This window comes from Dendrobium catenatum, unplaced genomic scaffold (genome assembly GCF_001605985.2).
Source record: "Dendrobium catenatum unplaced genomic scaffold, ASM160598v2 fragScaff_scaffold_1586, whole genome shotgun sequence".
Lineage (NCBI taxonomy): Eukaryota > Viridiplantae > Streptophyta > Magnoliopsida > Asparagales > Orchidaceae > Dendrobium > Dendrobium catenatum.
Window position 1 is genome coordinate 521,051 of NW_021320048.1, and position 15,988 is coordinate 537,038.

The following is a 15,988-nucleotide window of genomic DNA, read 5'->3' on the forward strand; positions in this document are numbered from 1 at the left end:
TTAAAATTCAGTAGAGATGGAAGTTGTAGGTTGCTATTGATTCTTAGGTTTAGTTTCTTCTGAATTTCAAAGCTGACTGTTGGCTACAAAGTCAAAATTAAAGAAGAAAGAAATTTTGCTAACTATTAAATTATTCAATGAAAACTTATATTTGTGGCAGGAATTGTAAATAAAGCTTATTGAATAATAGGTACACACCTTAGAGAAAACAACTCGGGTTGCTTTCTTCATCTAAAAACCCCATTGTACTATATTTGAAAAGCTTGAACCATGCTACACATGCAACAACAATCATAAAAGAAAATTTAACCTCTAAATTGTAGTGAAACAAGTTTCTACAAATTGATAAATAGAAATATGGAACAAGATAAATTAACTTAAACATGAATTAAAAATAATCTTCAACTCTAAAACTGAATGTAACAGTTGTGCTACAGTAAAACAAAGATTTTCTTACTTTTTGTTTTAATAATAATAATAGGTCTGCTATTAATAAGATGGTGAGTGAATCTAAGTAGGAATGAACAAGTGCAACATTAGAGTACAAGAATGAAAAGTGATAGACTGATTAGTATTTTTAGAACTAAACATCAACTTGCACAAATAACTTTTAAATCCCTATCAATGATGTTAAAAACTTTTGATCAGGACTGTACCATATTATAAAAGTATATGCAAATTATAATTCATATGTAAATGTATGTGCCTGAAAAAGTGAAAAAAATGACGAGTCGAGATAATTCCCAGGAGAATTTACTAAAATTTGTTTAGAAAAAATTACTGTCCTGTGAACCATTCTAGGTTATCTTCACAATGAAAGTGAAATAGCAAAAGTAAGATATATCCTAAAAGTTCTTTTTGGGATTTTCTCTTTAAAATTATTTAAAATATCTAAATTATAATTTTCTTAATTTATGAAAATAAAAAATACGTAATACAATAAGTTAATTTGAATCATCTAAATAGTAATCCTTCACCTCTATCGAGTTCGTGCAGATTCGAAATCAAAGTAAAGTTGCACATTTATATATCTCCGTAAGATACCAAATATAAATTTATCCTATGTCGAGATCTAATTAATACTTGTTCAAAAATTTATTGTTGAATCCATGACTTTTCCGTCGAGGTCATATATCACATTTGATTTAAAGAGTATTGGCAACTACACAATTAAAAAAGCATATGAAAATATGAAACAAAATATAACATTTCTTCTCCACAAGTAATCTATTCTTTGAACATGCATAACAATCAACACACAATTTGTTTAGAAAAGCATATTTAATATAGAACATGGTTTAAATAACAAGTACAAAAATATACATGAAAATAAGAAATAAGAGTAGAAGTTAGAGGTAGAAACCAGTATGATTCAGGGAAGCTACTAGAAATCAAAAAAATTTATCTTATATACTCGTATCTAAATACTCAATATTACTCCTCTCTGGCACGCACTTATAACACACATAATAAAAAAAAAGATGCACTCTATCCACCTCCCCCATTAACATGCCCCCTTTTGCATGGAAATGAGCTACATATTCATAGATTTTGAAAATAACTGCAATGGTGGCAACACAGTAAACTTATGTTGTGTTATGATGCTTTTTGGTTTTTCACTATGGCACTATATTGAATCAACATGTCAGTTCACTAATCATTACATCGGTTCATTAATTCAACCTCATCAACTATCACTGTCGTAGCATTAGGAGTATTTAGCATTGCAATGGTAATATAGCACTGTGAGCTTCCATCTTCATCAGTTCAATCATCACAGACATAAATAGGTGAACGCATCTTTGCAGTTTGGCAATTCCTACATAGAAAAATTATTAAACTTTTAACAACTAACACTAATACACCTAAAACAATACTCTGCTAACATAAATTAGATTAAGAAAAAATGAGAAAATGGCTGATGTAAGTTGATGTCAAAAATTGACACAACCTAAAAACGCGACTCAAAACCTGACCCAAATTTTTCGGGTTAAGGTCAATCCATTTTTAAGAACGGATCGGTTTGGGTCCCAATTTTCAATATGTTTCAAATTTCCAGGTCGGATTTGGGATTGGGTCAACCCGGAAACCCGGATTTGACCAGGTTTTGACCCGGAAACCCAGGTTCGACGGATTAGGGAAGCCTTGCTCAATGACGAGTACGTAGAAGGCCGCACAATCGTGTGTAGTCGGGCGACGTTGAGGTCAGACAGGCATAGGTGGAGTCCGGACCTCACGTCGAATGACGAGGCAAAAATAAATCAAGTAGGCGGGGGTTCAAGAGGCATAAGTACGCACATGGTGCGGAACTAGCTGATCGCATGACATTGGTCTTCCATAGGTAACCGCACGGTGCAGATAGTCAGAACTCGAAAGTCATGGCTGCTCAGATGACGTTCTTTTGTTGGACCGAAAGTAATGGCGACGCGGGACTTAGGAGGGGAGGGCTGCCTCGATCGTTGAAATTTGCGAAGGCAACCAACACCTCCTTCGATGACGTTCCATCCGGTCGAGTCGACGGACAGCTCGCCATTTTGCTAGATTGAAAGTAAAGAAGACGACATTTTTGGCGAGTCATGTCAGGTTGACCGAGTCCGAAGCAAGTCGGGTTTCAGTCCGAGAAATGATCCGTTTTAAAGAAAAGGTTCGATTTAGGTCGAGGTCAGTTCCAGGTTAGACCCGTAACCCGATTTGACAACCCTAGATGTAATGTATCTTTAAAGAAAACTACTGCATACCAAGAAACTCCACAAGAACTCTAGGGCCTTTCCTTTGTCCCATTTGATGATGGGGTGAGTCCTTTAGTACCCACAAGAAAAAGTTTGCAGATATCAAGTAAATTCAAGTTACAAAAGAAGATAAATTAAAGAATTTTAAGTACAAAAAAAGTAAACCAAATGATTTAAGTTAAAAAATTCACACATTTCTTTCCATAGTAAGCTTAGCTTTGGGTACTTTAACGCTAACTTGTTCAGCTAAATCACTCAATCACTGTGTACAGAAAAACTTATATATATAATAGGCGAAGAGCTAAGAAAAAGGACAGATGAATTCATATATGATTTTTTTTTCTATTTTTTTGATGTACTACAATATGATTCATTAATTTCTAGTTCAAACATCTAATGTACTGACAAACAAATTTTATGTTCTCCACCTTAGCTCTAAGTTCCTTTGGTTGTCGTCCAGTAAAATCTTATAAACCTTAAATAAAAGCCCTTAAGTTCCCAATACATGCTCAATGGTAGTTGCCATTGCATTTGAGGATAAAACTGCAAGAGGTAAAACCTACCTTTATCAAACATGGGAGGGAACTTTCTTCCTAGGTAAAACGCAAGGCACAATATAAGCTATCAGTAATGCATACAACAAAACAAATAAATGATATCAAACGAACAAGAAAGAAAAAACAAGGAGAAAAAGCTCATTACCATAAAGGTGGAGCTTCTTGTGATGACTCCGATCTGAAAGGAACTACATCATAAATAAGGCGAAGAATCATATGTAACAACTATTTTAAAATTATTCGTGATGTGAAGACCAGATGAGCTCCCATCATGACTTCCATCTAACAAGAAGAATATTATAGAAGAAGGCGAAGAAGCTCTTTAGCGACTCTTTCAAAACTATTCTTTAGAATAGCCGACGAAGTGTGCAAGGAAAAAAGAAGAGAAAGATCATTACCTTTCGCAGCAAATACCATCATGACTTCGATCCATCAAAAGCGGTGTTGTGACTTCACTTGTGAATTCCCTAAATCCTAGAATAATACGTCAAGGTTTAAAATTGCATAAATAAGCCTCGAGGCGGTTTTCGTCCATGAGGCGAGGCGTAAGCCTTCGAGGCGGTCTGAGGCGTTAAGCCTCACGGTCGCAGATTGCGTAAATGAAATTTAAGGGGTTTAGCATGTAAATATAGTAAGATTCTATCATACAATAAAAACATCTAAATGACAAGTGGAATTAGTGAAAATTAAGAAAAGATATGCAATAAAAGCATGTTCCAAAGTACAAAACCATAAAATTAGAGTCTATCAGACTCCCAAAGTACAATTAAGAAGGAACATATAAAATCCAATTATCTCCCATCACTAAATGGGTCTTCAAGTGAATCTTCTTCTCCAATTGTATCTATGAATGTCATATCTTCATCATCTTCAATATGACTCACTTTTTCTTCCTGTTCAATAAGAATGATCATTAATTCATATCATGTTAATTGCTCACTTGATATAAATATAATGTAATAACATATAATAAATTGTAAAATACCTTTACTTGATTGTTGTGTTGTAGAGCTAGTGAGGTGTTGTGTGTGATACTAGTGGATGTGCCCACTTGATCTGCTTCGCTCCTCAAGACATCCACACTTAGATCCTCTAGCTGTAAGTCTAATAATGATAAATCTGTCTCATCATCTATGAACCACTCATTATCAGATGACACATCATCACACACCAACGGGTCCTCTAGCTTTATGTATAGTGGAGGAAGAGCCCTTTCCACTCTCGCTCCCGAAGTAAGCACCATGTTCGACCCTTTCATCAAATTGCTCATGTTGTAAGTGTTTTGCCGTGGTTCTTTTCTTCATGTAAGCAATAGTTTCATCATTCATTTTGTCTGGCACTTTTGCACTCAGTGCTACGTTCTTATGAGAGTATGATAAGTGTTCCTTCATGCGGGTTACTCCGCCCTTCACCACTTTCTCATAAAAATTGCCATGTTCGACCCTTTCATCAAATTGCTCATGTTGTAAGTGTTTTGCCGTGGTTCTTTTCTTCATGTAAGCAATAGTTTCATCATTCATTTTGTCTGGCACTTTTGCACTCAGTGCTACGTTCTTATGAGAGTATGATAAGTGTTCCTTCATGCGGGTTACTCCGCCCTTCACCACTTTCTCATAAAAATTGCATTTTAAATACACATACGTCTTCTCGCCGCCTCTAACATCAACTTGTACATTGTATTTCCAAGAAGGGTCACACCGCAATGATGTATTTGTCTTTTCCTTTCCCCTAACCATGTTTTCTAATGCACAAATACGAAAACATACAAAAAATCTCAAAAAATAGAAAAACCTAGATTTTCTATAACTTGAAAAAACTTTTCTTGAACTTAAAAAAATACCTAAAACCTATAATGGAGTGCTTGTAGAGGGCGGCCGGACCTTTCTTGCTCACCGGCGTGAGGTGGCGCCGGCAGGAGAGGTGGCAGACAGCAAACCGAGCAGAGCCCGTGCGGAACTTCTGCGAATGGAGCACCTGCTTTGCGGGAGGATTTTTTTCGATTCACTAGAGCCGAATGGTATAACAGGAGAAACAAGTCATTTTTAAGTAGGTGGGACCCGGTTTAAAGAGGCGTACGCCTCACATGATATTTCGCAATAGCGCCTTAGAGGCTCCAAAATTGCATGGGCTTTAAGGGGCTTGAGGGCTAAATTACGCAAAGGTGCGCCTCTAATTGTGACTGGAGTTCCTGTTGTGACTATGAAGCAACAAGAATAACATCCTAAGAAACTTTAACTCGTTTAAAACTCTTCTGTACGAAAAGTTGAATAAGAATTGACAGACTGAATAGCTAATCACGGGAATGGTATCTGAAATGGCATAAATCAAATGGTGATGATTTTTAAAAAAAAAATTAAAATAAGGATCAATCATGCTTCTTTATGAGAAAAATCATAAGCCACACTTATATAATAGTATAGATTTAACATCATTTAGTTTAATGTTTTTAAACGCAAAAAAAAAAATTCAAACTTCATAAAATTTATAAAGATTTCTTAAAAATTGATTTTATTTTTATATTATTATTTCTAAAACCTGGCTCTATTTATAAGCAACCATATGTTTACGGTAAAACCTAAAATCTTATAGGAAAACCAAAAAATAAGAAGAGAGCATAAGAGGAAAATTGCTTGGTATAGATAGTTTAGGTCCATTATATCCCTAATCATAGGATCTACAACAGTTGGAAGTTCCAATCAGTCTGTCAATTGCGGCATAACTAGCAACATGAATGATGCAATATTAAATATCATGATAAATAATTGATTATGATATAAAGATAAAAACAAATCATATATTATATGTCCTAACTTCACAAAATGATGTCCAAGTCACAAGAGATTGGTAGTGAGATGGTGCAATCTTTTCAACAGTTCTCCTTCCAATCAGCAGCTCAAGAAGAACTACTCTGAATGCATAGACATAATTTTTCTTAATAACCTTGCCTAAAATAAATGTAATTTCAAATATGAGTAATTGATGAAGAAGAAATTTCAGTTCATGTGAGTAATGAAGTGACAAACCATCTAAAATATATTTTGGTACAGTGTTGTCTAGCACCCTTATTTAGGCCAAAACCTAAAATCTAGTTTCAGAATAGTGATTTATTTGAAGAATATTTTTCATATTACAATTTGATGTAAACATAGTAAGATGCCACTGTAAAAAAATTAGGTACCTTAGCATTAAAATCCAAATCAAGAAGAGTAATTGATACCTTCAAATCTCAATGAATCACAATGAATCACAGGAGGGTAGCAGTGCTCATTAAGATCTTCAAGTCCTCTACTCGGCATTAAATTGGGAAGTAGCAAATGTGATTCATTACTGTAATGTATATGGCAAATCCGAAAAGAATCTTAATGAATTTCAAAAGCCTAACCTTGTTGTCTCGAGTGTAATTTTCATTCGCAAATGCCAAGTTAAAGCTGGTCCATGAGAATTTGCTTCAAGCTAAAAATCTACTATTTTTATTTTTATTCCAAGACAACAAAAAGAAAGTTCCTGCAATTTTTTTCCAAAGAACCATTATGCAGCAACTTATAGACAAGGAATGTGGTTTCCCCATGCATGCAATAACCCAAAAGTGAGACAATATTTGGGTTTTCGATTCTTACTAAAAAATCCAATTCATTCTACAAATGCAAGTTGAATTAGTAGTTCAAACGTAAACTAGTCAACTGATATAGATAGTTAAGAAAATGGAGAGATAGAATTTATATCAAATATTCTCTCATAGTCCTGACCACAGCCATCTAACTTCATTACTGCTGCAAGAACTCCATCAAAGCAAGATTGATAAATATGGCCAAGCCTCCCTTCTTCCAAAATATTATTCTTACTAAAATTTTTGGTGGCCAATTCCAAAGATGAGTACTCGATCTTTGCAAAAAATGTTTTCTTGTTCATCATCTGTATTGAATTAAACTAGCTAAAAATTGGACCCAAGGAAGTCCTTTAGTAGCATAATCTACACCAAATGTAATATACATGTAGCATACTGTTAAAAACTGTTTCTACAAATTCAAGCTCAGACAAGGTTTGGATGTCTTTGAAGCATTGAACCAGGTGATTCTTTGGCCAGATGATCCAGAAGAAAATGATAGATAGATCTACGCATGAAATGGCAATAGATGAGAGAGTAATTTCAATGATCAGTCCTTTGTTCAAATGGTGGTGCTGAACTACAACAATTACCTTCGTCACTGCAACCAAAAACATTAGAAGATTTATGTAAAAACGTTATAATTTGTTAAGAAAAAGATATTAGATATCTAGATAAACCAGCAACATCGAAGCTCCAAAAGTCAAAAAAGAAGAAAATGCTTTTAAGTTACAAAGTTGGTGAGAGAATTGAAAAGCTTAAAAGAAGTTACTAAAACTTACTAATAAACAAAATTTCCAACATGTAATGAAGTAGAAATATGAAAGAAGGAAAAAAAAAAAAGATATATAGAAATGATGAAGAAAGTGGATAAGCAACTATCTCTAGGAGAAGGCACCAGAAGAACGGGTGGCCCATAAACTTGCTTAACTAGAGGGGAGAGGGGTCGAGCATGGGAAGGCAAAGAAGCATTTTAGCAACTCTTTCAAAACTATTCTTCAAAATAGTCGAAAAGTGTGCAAGGAGAAAAAAAGAGAGATTGTTACCTTCGCAGCGAACTCCCGTCATGACTTCCGATCCGATAGAAACAACATTGTGAATTCGCAGCAAACTCCCTAAACCATAGAATATCGCGTAAAGCTTTTTTAGCAACTCTTTCAAAACTCCTCTTCACGGGAAGCACATGGAGGGGCTCCCGTTTTGACTACAATCCGACAAGAACAACTTGCTAAGAAACTTCTACTCTTTCAAAACTATTCTTAACATGAAGCCGAATAAGAATTAGCAAACTTAATAGCTAAGCATAAGAATAGGATTTGAAAAGGCGCTAATCAAACGGTGAAGATCTTTTTTAAATAAAAAGAATGATTAGAAAAAAAGAAGAATCACAAGTCACACTTTTAAGTAAAATATGAACAACTTCTACTAATGCATAGTTCTGCATCGTATGGCCTAAAGCAATATAAAACATTAAATGACATACCTAAAGAAATATAAAACATTAAATGATTTAGTGATTCCTAGCATCCACAAAGAGGATTACAACTTAGTGTAAATTTGTGAAACAAGAAAAAAATCCAAAATAATGATTCAAATCAATAAACCATTATGAGAGATAGGGAAAAATAAATGATATTTCAAAAGTCTAACCAAAGTTACAATTAATGGAGTATGAATGAGACTTTAAGAAAATAATGATCGAAGACTAAAAGCATGTACTCTATTAAACCCTTATAATATACAAAAGATAAAAGAACCTAGAGTTCAATCCAAACCATTAAAGTTGTGAACATATAAATAAACTCAAAAATAATTACAATAAGAAATAGTAATAATCCTAAAAATCAAGAAAATGATAAGATAAATGACCATTAATCAACAGCTTCCATAAGATGATAAAAAATGTTAATCACAATAGGCCAGATCGGATGATAAGCAAAAGTATCCCATACTCGAGCGATACTCCAAAAAAATAGGGACAATAATTGAATCCAACAATGCATCGCAACAAACAGTACTTTCAAGAAGTCTAGAACATCATATTCTAAAAAAAGAAGCTAAGAAAATAAATCCAACGCATGTGATAATTAGAATAAGATTAAAATGTCATTTAATGTATTAATGATATAATCTCTACCAACTCCCAATCATAATATTCATTCAACCCAGTGACATGTTCTAAAAAAATTATCGCAACACAAAGATTTTCATTGAAGGATCTTTAAGAAATCTCAGCAAACAAATCACGATAAATTTAAGGAAAATGTTGAATGCAAACTTTGAAATAGTTAACTAAGCAATAGAGTAGTCCTAGAATCAAAATGACACCTAGTATGAAAACAAGCAAAATCAACAAAACTAGATGTAAATAGAATTTCATCAATGAATCATAAAAAACAGTAAATGGCAACATGATAAACTCCATTGAAAAGACTTCACCACATAACACCTTTTTCTACTAGACTATTTCTAGAAAGCAAGAGAACCAAAGAAGAGAACTATAAATAATTTCACTTCGGCCTTTTGTTTCTTTCCAATTCCCATGTGTCAACAAGCAAATCTCACAAAAAGTATGAAAACTTCAGTAAAGAAGTTGTTTCAGGTCTTATGCACGATGAAATTGGAGCAGTGCTTAGATTGTCTTTCTAGAAGTCATAGTTGGAGCATGAAAAATGCCTCACAATATACCATCTGCAAATACAAAAATAAAATTGAGTAAATTAATTGGTGAAAAAGCTTTAATAAATTTGTTTGAATTTGCAAGGACTTACATTATAGAAATATGAAAATGAGGAATGTCAACAATCTTGTGCCTGTCATTACTTGAAATCATTTGATAACATTTCTGCAATTATGGACGACAATTGTTGATGATCATATTTTCCAAGGAGTGGGAGAGGTCTGGATTAAGAGTAATTGCTAGATAGATAATTAAAAGCTCTTAGGATCTCCATTGGCAGCAAAGAGTCATCGGTGGCATTTTAAATTCTAACTTCACTGAAATATATTAGATAAAATTTTTAAATAGTAATTTTTGAAGCATAAAATTAGATCAGAATGCTATTATGCACATCTTAAGACTAAGCTATAAATTTTTGCCAAGGCATCTACAAAATGGTTTCACTTTTTGTTTCATATTCCCACAAGATCACAACTTCAAACAAGAAACGTTAATTATTATGTGGATCACATTGGGAATTATTTAGTCATCTCATAATCCAAGAGAAACAATGAAGGATATTTGAGAAAAGTATTTTAATGTTCTGATTAAGAAATCTTTCTTTTAAAAGATTGATACTAAGATTATACCATATTACAAAATGCATGATTTATTATATGAATTGGAATGATCTATTTCTACATTTGAATACTTTAGAGTTATTGATAATGAAGATTTGCCCTCAAATATTTCTGAAATAATTCGACACTTGTATATTAATACCAGCAATCTAAAACTACTCGGGAAGATGAATAAATTTAAATATTTGTGTTCTCTTCATTTATATTTTGGACAAAACAATCATGATTTTGATAAGGTGCTTTCTAAAATTTTTAAAGAATTAAGAAGCATACTTTTGCCATGCATAGATGCTCCATTTTTTAAAACAATACCTAAGATAATTAAATTCTGATACATTCTCCATATTTAGAAATGAAGACCACTATTACTTTGCAGATCTTTATATAGTCTCCATTACTTACAGTTCTTAATATATTATAGATATTGCTCACCTCATAATTACTTTCCAACGGAAATGAGAAATCAATCTTATCTGCGTATGCTGATGTTGTCTACACATATGTATCGTTGGATTAGTGGAGTTAAAAATCTAATCTCTTCAATAGCTGGAATTAGTTTGCTTTAAAAATAAGACTGATTATAGAATTGGAGATCAAGAGCAGATGAATAATCATTCAACTATTACATATCAAATTTCTTGAGAGCATAAATGATACCAAAGACGCTTGCACTGCAAAATTAAGTGACAAGAAGAATTTAAAGTTGTTAACTTTAGATTGGAGTGACTTTGGTGTTCGGGGTACTAAAAGAAACAAAATTCTTGGAGGGAACAAAGGCTAGGAAGCAAGAAAGCAAGCAATCTAGGCTATGAAGATTTTCTAGTAAAGAAAACACAAAGAGGGAGGGAGATTTGACAATTCTCGGATCTTTGGAACCATATTGATTTTTAGTTTTTTTTTTTTTAGAGAAAAAAGACCAGGAAGATTAGAAGGCAAGCAATGCAAGTTTGAAGGGTGACTAAATTTAGTTCACGCAAAGGAGGTAGGGAAGGTAATGTTCGGATCCGAGGGCAAAATTAATGTGAAGTTCATGGAAAGAAGAAAAGGCTAGAAAGGCAAGAAGGCGGGTAATCCAGGCTACCAAGAGATTCTAGATGCAAAAAACACAGAGGAAGGGAGGTCTGACAATTCTCGAATATTTGGAACCATATTGATTCTTAGTTTTTTTTATAGAAAAAATACTTGGAAGATTAGAAGGCAGGGAATGCACGTTTGCAAGGTGACCTAAATTTAGTTCACGCAAAAGTAGCTAGGGTAGGTAATGTTCAGATCCGAAGAACAAAATTAATGTGAAGTTCATGAAAAGAAGAAAGGCTAGAAAGGCAAGAAGGTGGGCAATCCAAGCTACCAAGAGATTCTAGATGGATAAACTTCAGAAATGAAAAGTTTTTGAAGCGACGAATAGGAGAAAGATAGGCAAGAAGGTTGGATCTATAATAATTAGAGTTGGATAAGTACTAATCATTCCAAAGAGGTAGGGATGTTCGGCAACTTTTGGAGTTCAGCAACTTATTGTAAATGTAAAACCTTAAGTGAAGAAAGACATTCCAATAAGGGAGAGATTGTAAGGATTTGATCCTTCTAAAGTTCAACTCATAAATAGACGAGCTAACTTGCAAAAACCACTGCTCTGCCTAAATTGGAAACTAAGCCAGCTCATTTTTTATCCTCAATTGTTAACTTTTGGATGGAGTTCTTAATGGTGTCATTAGCAAAACAGATGGATCATTAATATCAAGTTCACTTATACTGAGCTGGCGAGTCTCAGTAGTCTCCACTTCTTGTAGTCCTTCGGGTGAGATCAAATTGGGGTAATCTCTAATTTCCAATCATTTGAGTGCAGGAATTTCATCAGCTAGGGGAAGAGATGTGATGTTTGAACAACAAAAGACTTTTAAAACTTCAAGGGGAACAGACTCTGAGATGCTATAACAGTTTAAAGCTTTCCATCCAATGTTATTTGCATTTAATGTCTTGAGCATAGGAGGCCAAGCGGGCAACTCTTGCAAATTTGATCAGTTTTCTAGGCATAGTTCTCTCAAGCATGGAAACTGTTAGGCCGGTTCACCCTGAACCGGTCCAACCGGCTCAAGTTTATAGGAGGCAGAACATGTCCGCCTCCCTAGCTCTTGCCCGACCACATGGTGGGCACCAACTAGCCCAATGGATTTCAAATTGAAAAGGAGGGAGTGGCTAGGTCTGGGAAGGGAGATTAGAATAAGAAAGTGTTTGTATTAAGAGCATAAGATGTTTAGAGAATGATTATTTTTTTATTTGTGCTCAATTAGGGTTTCTTGGCGACTTGGCTCTAGACTCTCTTGTCTAGAGATTTGGGAGAGACAATCCTCCTCTAGAATTGAGGATCTCTTGTATCTTGTTTTCTTTATTATTTCGCTTTGATTTTCCTACTAGAATATATTGTTTTGGGCTGTTTTCACCCATATTTTGCATTATCATCGCTAATTTTAACCAATTGGTGATAGGTTTGCTAGCAAACTCAAGTATTACCCTTAAGGTTACTTGCGAACTCAAGTATTTCCTATCATAAACATTCAATAATATTCCCCTATAGCCGCATCAAACCAATTCTCCAGTGCATTCAAATTTTTGATACACAACATCTCTAGAGTTTGAAAGACAAAATCTCTATCATTCCCATACAATTTACTACAAAGTTGTTTTACTTTTGGCATACGAACAAGAGTAAGAAACTTGAGAAAAAGAAATACAAAAAAGGAAGTAAAGTGTGCCACTCCAAGCAACTGATCTATAAAAGTGAAATAATTCTATAGATGTTTTGGCAAAAATGTATATCTTAATCTTAAGATATGTATGATAAAATTATGATCCAATTTTATAATTTCAAAATTATTGTTTAAGACTTTCATCCAATATCATTCAGTAAAACTAAAATTTAAAACACCGCGGATGACCATTGCTACCAACAGAGATTCTTAGAACTCTTTAACTATCTGTCCAGCAATGACTCTTATTTTCTTATTATCATCAAGATTCCCCATATTAACAAATGTATGATAGTTGAGGAGTTGCAAACACTCACTTCATCCAAGCCTCATAATCTTAATATTTCCAATTTCTTCTTAATTACCTTTGATATCATCATTGCAATAGAGCCTATTCGACTTGTTATCAAAATTTTGCTTCCCAAACTTCCATAGGCCAGAGGTGCCAACACATTCTCTCCCATTTGACTTTATCCTACTCCTCCCAAATGTCATCCAGAATGACTAAAATTTTTTGGACATCACCTTGACTTTAAGACTCTCTTGAAGTGTATTAAGTGACTCCAAATCCTACATCTTCCCTTCATGGGATGCCAACGTATCTTTAATGACTCTTTTATCATCAAAAGAGTTGGAAACACAAACAAACATCAACTGAAACTTCATCAAGTTTATTCACTACCACCTCCACTTTCTTCAATGTGGAATCAATATAGATAGCACATTTACCAAATTTTATAAGTCTTTCCTTTATGTTCAACTGCTTCTGAAGTTGCTTGTGCTCAAACACATCGAGCAAATCATTTGCCTCATCAATGACATCTCGTAGAAGCCATAACCATTTGTTGAGAGATGCATTTTGATCTCTGATATGTGTTTCTTTGGAAGCAAACATGACAGACTGGATCAAAGGGGGGGGGATTTTGCCACCTTTCCAGCTCCTTATTTATGCTTTTGCTCCAAATATATTGATTTTGCAGGTACATAAAGTCGATGTGAATGAGCCTCTCCATGATTCAACCACCAAACCATTCTAGCACCACATCCATCAAGATAGAGTAGAACAATTAAAGAAGACTCTGTAATAGATAAAAAGCAAAAGGTCAATAAACCAGAGGAAGAGTGGAGATGAATGAAAAAATGAATTAACAAAAGTCTGATTTTTAGCTCAAAAAGTAAACTATAAAAGAATTAAAATATTTGTGTCAATATTTTATTAGACTAAACATAAAAATTTAATATTTGACACTTAAAATGTTAATATTTAATAGACAAAAGTGTAGAAATATATTTCTAAGAGATGAACACATTATGCATTGTATTTTAAAAATAATACAATACATCACAACGAAAGATTCATATGATTAATCGCTGAAAGCATAATTTACTTACCAAACTAATTTTACTCATTCGTGTGAATCTTGAATTGACAAAGGAGTTAAAGAAAGCTTACCCCTTCTCCTTTAGCATTATATTTCATGCGCGCACACAATATAGATAGGTTTAACATATAACATATTTATCTCATCTTAAGAAGAAATTTACAAAGACAAATTTTATGTATGTAATCACACATCAGTTTGCATCCCTTTTGCATTTTAACATCTAATGCACCTAGTTATGTCTTGAATGGACTGCGATGAAGAAAAACAAGTTAATCTAGTTTCTTTCTACTGATGCAAAATTTGAGATTTATGTTTGCAAAAGTTTTTTTTCCTCAAGAAAATTGTTGTATAAAAGCCTATCTTCATAAATTAAAAAAAAAATAACATGTTCCCCTTTTCATCTTGTTAGTTAAGAGTATTTTAAATAAAAATCATATTTTATTTTGAAAAGAAAATTTAATATTTCAAAATATTTAAGGATTGTAGTTCTTTAGTTTGCTTTGTAGTGCTATGTGATGGAAGTTACCTTGCTTATCTACGTAGATAAATAGAATTTGAGGATTGTAGTTCACTTCTAAAACATGCAATTAAAATTAATCGATCTTTTAAATCAAGAAAAAATACATGATAGCATTGGGTCATTATATTAAACATAAACATGCTACCTATTAGCCTTGGACATGCTGATGCATAATTCATATCTTGACCTAATGAGTCTATTTGTAGTCAAAAACTCACCTAATGATCGATAAAAAATAATATATCATATACATGCCTTTTCTCAAGCTAGCTACCTATGTTTAACTAATCAACCTTCTCTTTCACTTGGGACCAAGAGGGTCAGTGGTATTCGCCACCAAGAATGATGCAAGTCTGATATTTTAAGCCTGATGTAATTGGTGTAATAATGTCATAAGTCCTAGTCCTCAAGTTTCTTCAACAATCTAGAATATGCATAATTCTAAGGTTTAAGGCCTCATTAGCCTATTCTACCACCCTCAAAGAAACTTTCACAATTCATCATTTACCTTTCAATTTTCAGGCTACATATGCCTGATGAAATCTTTCATGTATTGCAAGGTCAGCAGGTGAATCAGTTGAAGGTGGTTGGCTGGTCACGCATGTAGGTGCTGGTTGGAGAGGCTGACGACAGTAGAGCGCACGAGGGGAGAACGACGTGCAAACTGAAAAAAGATCACTGCTTCGATTGCGATGTTTGAGGCTATGAAATAAAATCACCGAGGCTAAGAAACTTCTTTAGCAGCGAATAGTCGTAGAAGCGCAGGGAGAAAAAGATCGCTACCTTAGCAACGAAACTTCCAACCGAACATGAACAACGTCGTAGAAGAAGGCGAAGAAGCTTCTTTAGCGGAGAACAGTCGAAGAAGCGCAAGGAGAAAAAGATCGTTACTTCACGGCCAGCTCTCTGCAAGCAACTAATTCAAAACTCTCCTTCACGCGAAACACGCGAAGTCGATGCGAGTTCCCGTCGTGACTTCCGATTCACAGGAGAAGGAGAACAAACATCAAACAAAATGTTGCAATAGAAGAAGAAGACGATGGCGGGAGAATGCGAAGCTCGCAATTTAGCTAAGAGAAGGTTGCGATGGCGGCTGCGTTAAGAAGGAAACCCCTTAGGGCGAAACAGAAGAATAAGAATGTGGAATGG

The 15,988-nt window shown here is 34.1% G+C and overlaps 1 long non-coding RNA gene across 4 annotated transcripts; it reads right to left on the reverse strand.

Annotated features, from left to right (window-relative positions):
• Window positions 1-217: 217 nt before the first annotated feature.
• LOC110112648 lies at window positions 218-15,637 on the reverse strand. Of its 4 annotated transcripts, none has more exons than XR_003703052.1 (8): window positions 15,623-15,637; window positions 15,348-15,541; window positions 13,664-14,013; window positions 9,662-9,887; window positions 7,937-9,581; window positions 6,669-7,491; window positions 6,504-6,571; window positions 218-273 (listed from the first exon to the last, which is right to left on the reverse strand). It is a non-coding gene; the product is annotated as an uncharacterized LOC110112648 (long non-coding RNA). The 4 variants fall into 4 exon arrangements; XR_002305061.2 differs by having other exon boundaries at window positions 9,662-9,735; window positions 13,300-14,013; XR_003703051.1 differs by having other exon boundaries at window positions 7,937-8,342; window positions 8,374-9,581; window positions 9,662-14,013.
• Window positions 15,638-15,988: the final 351 nt, after the last annotated feature.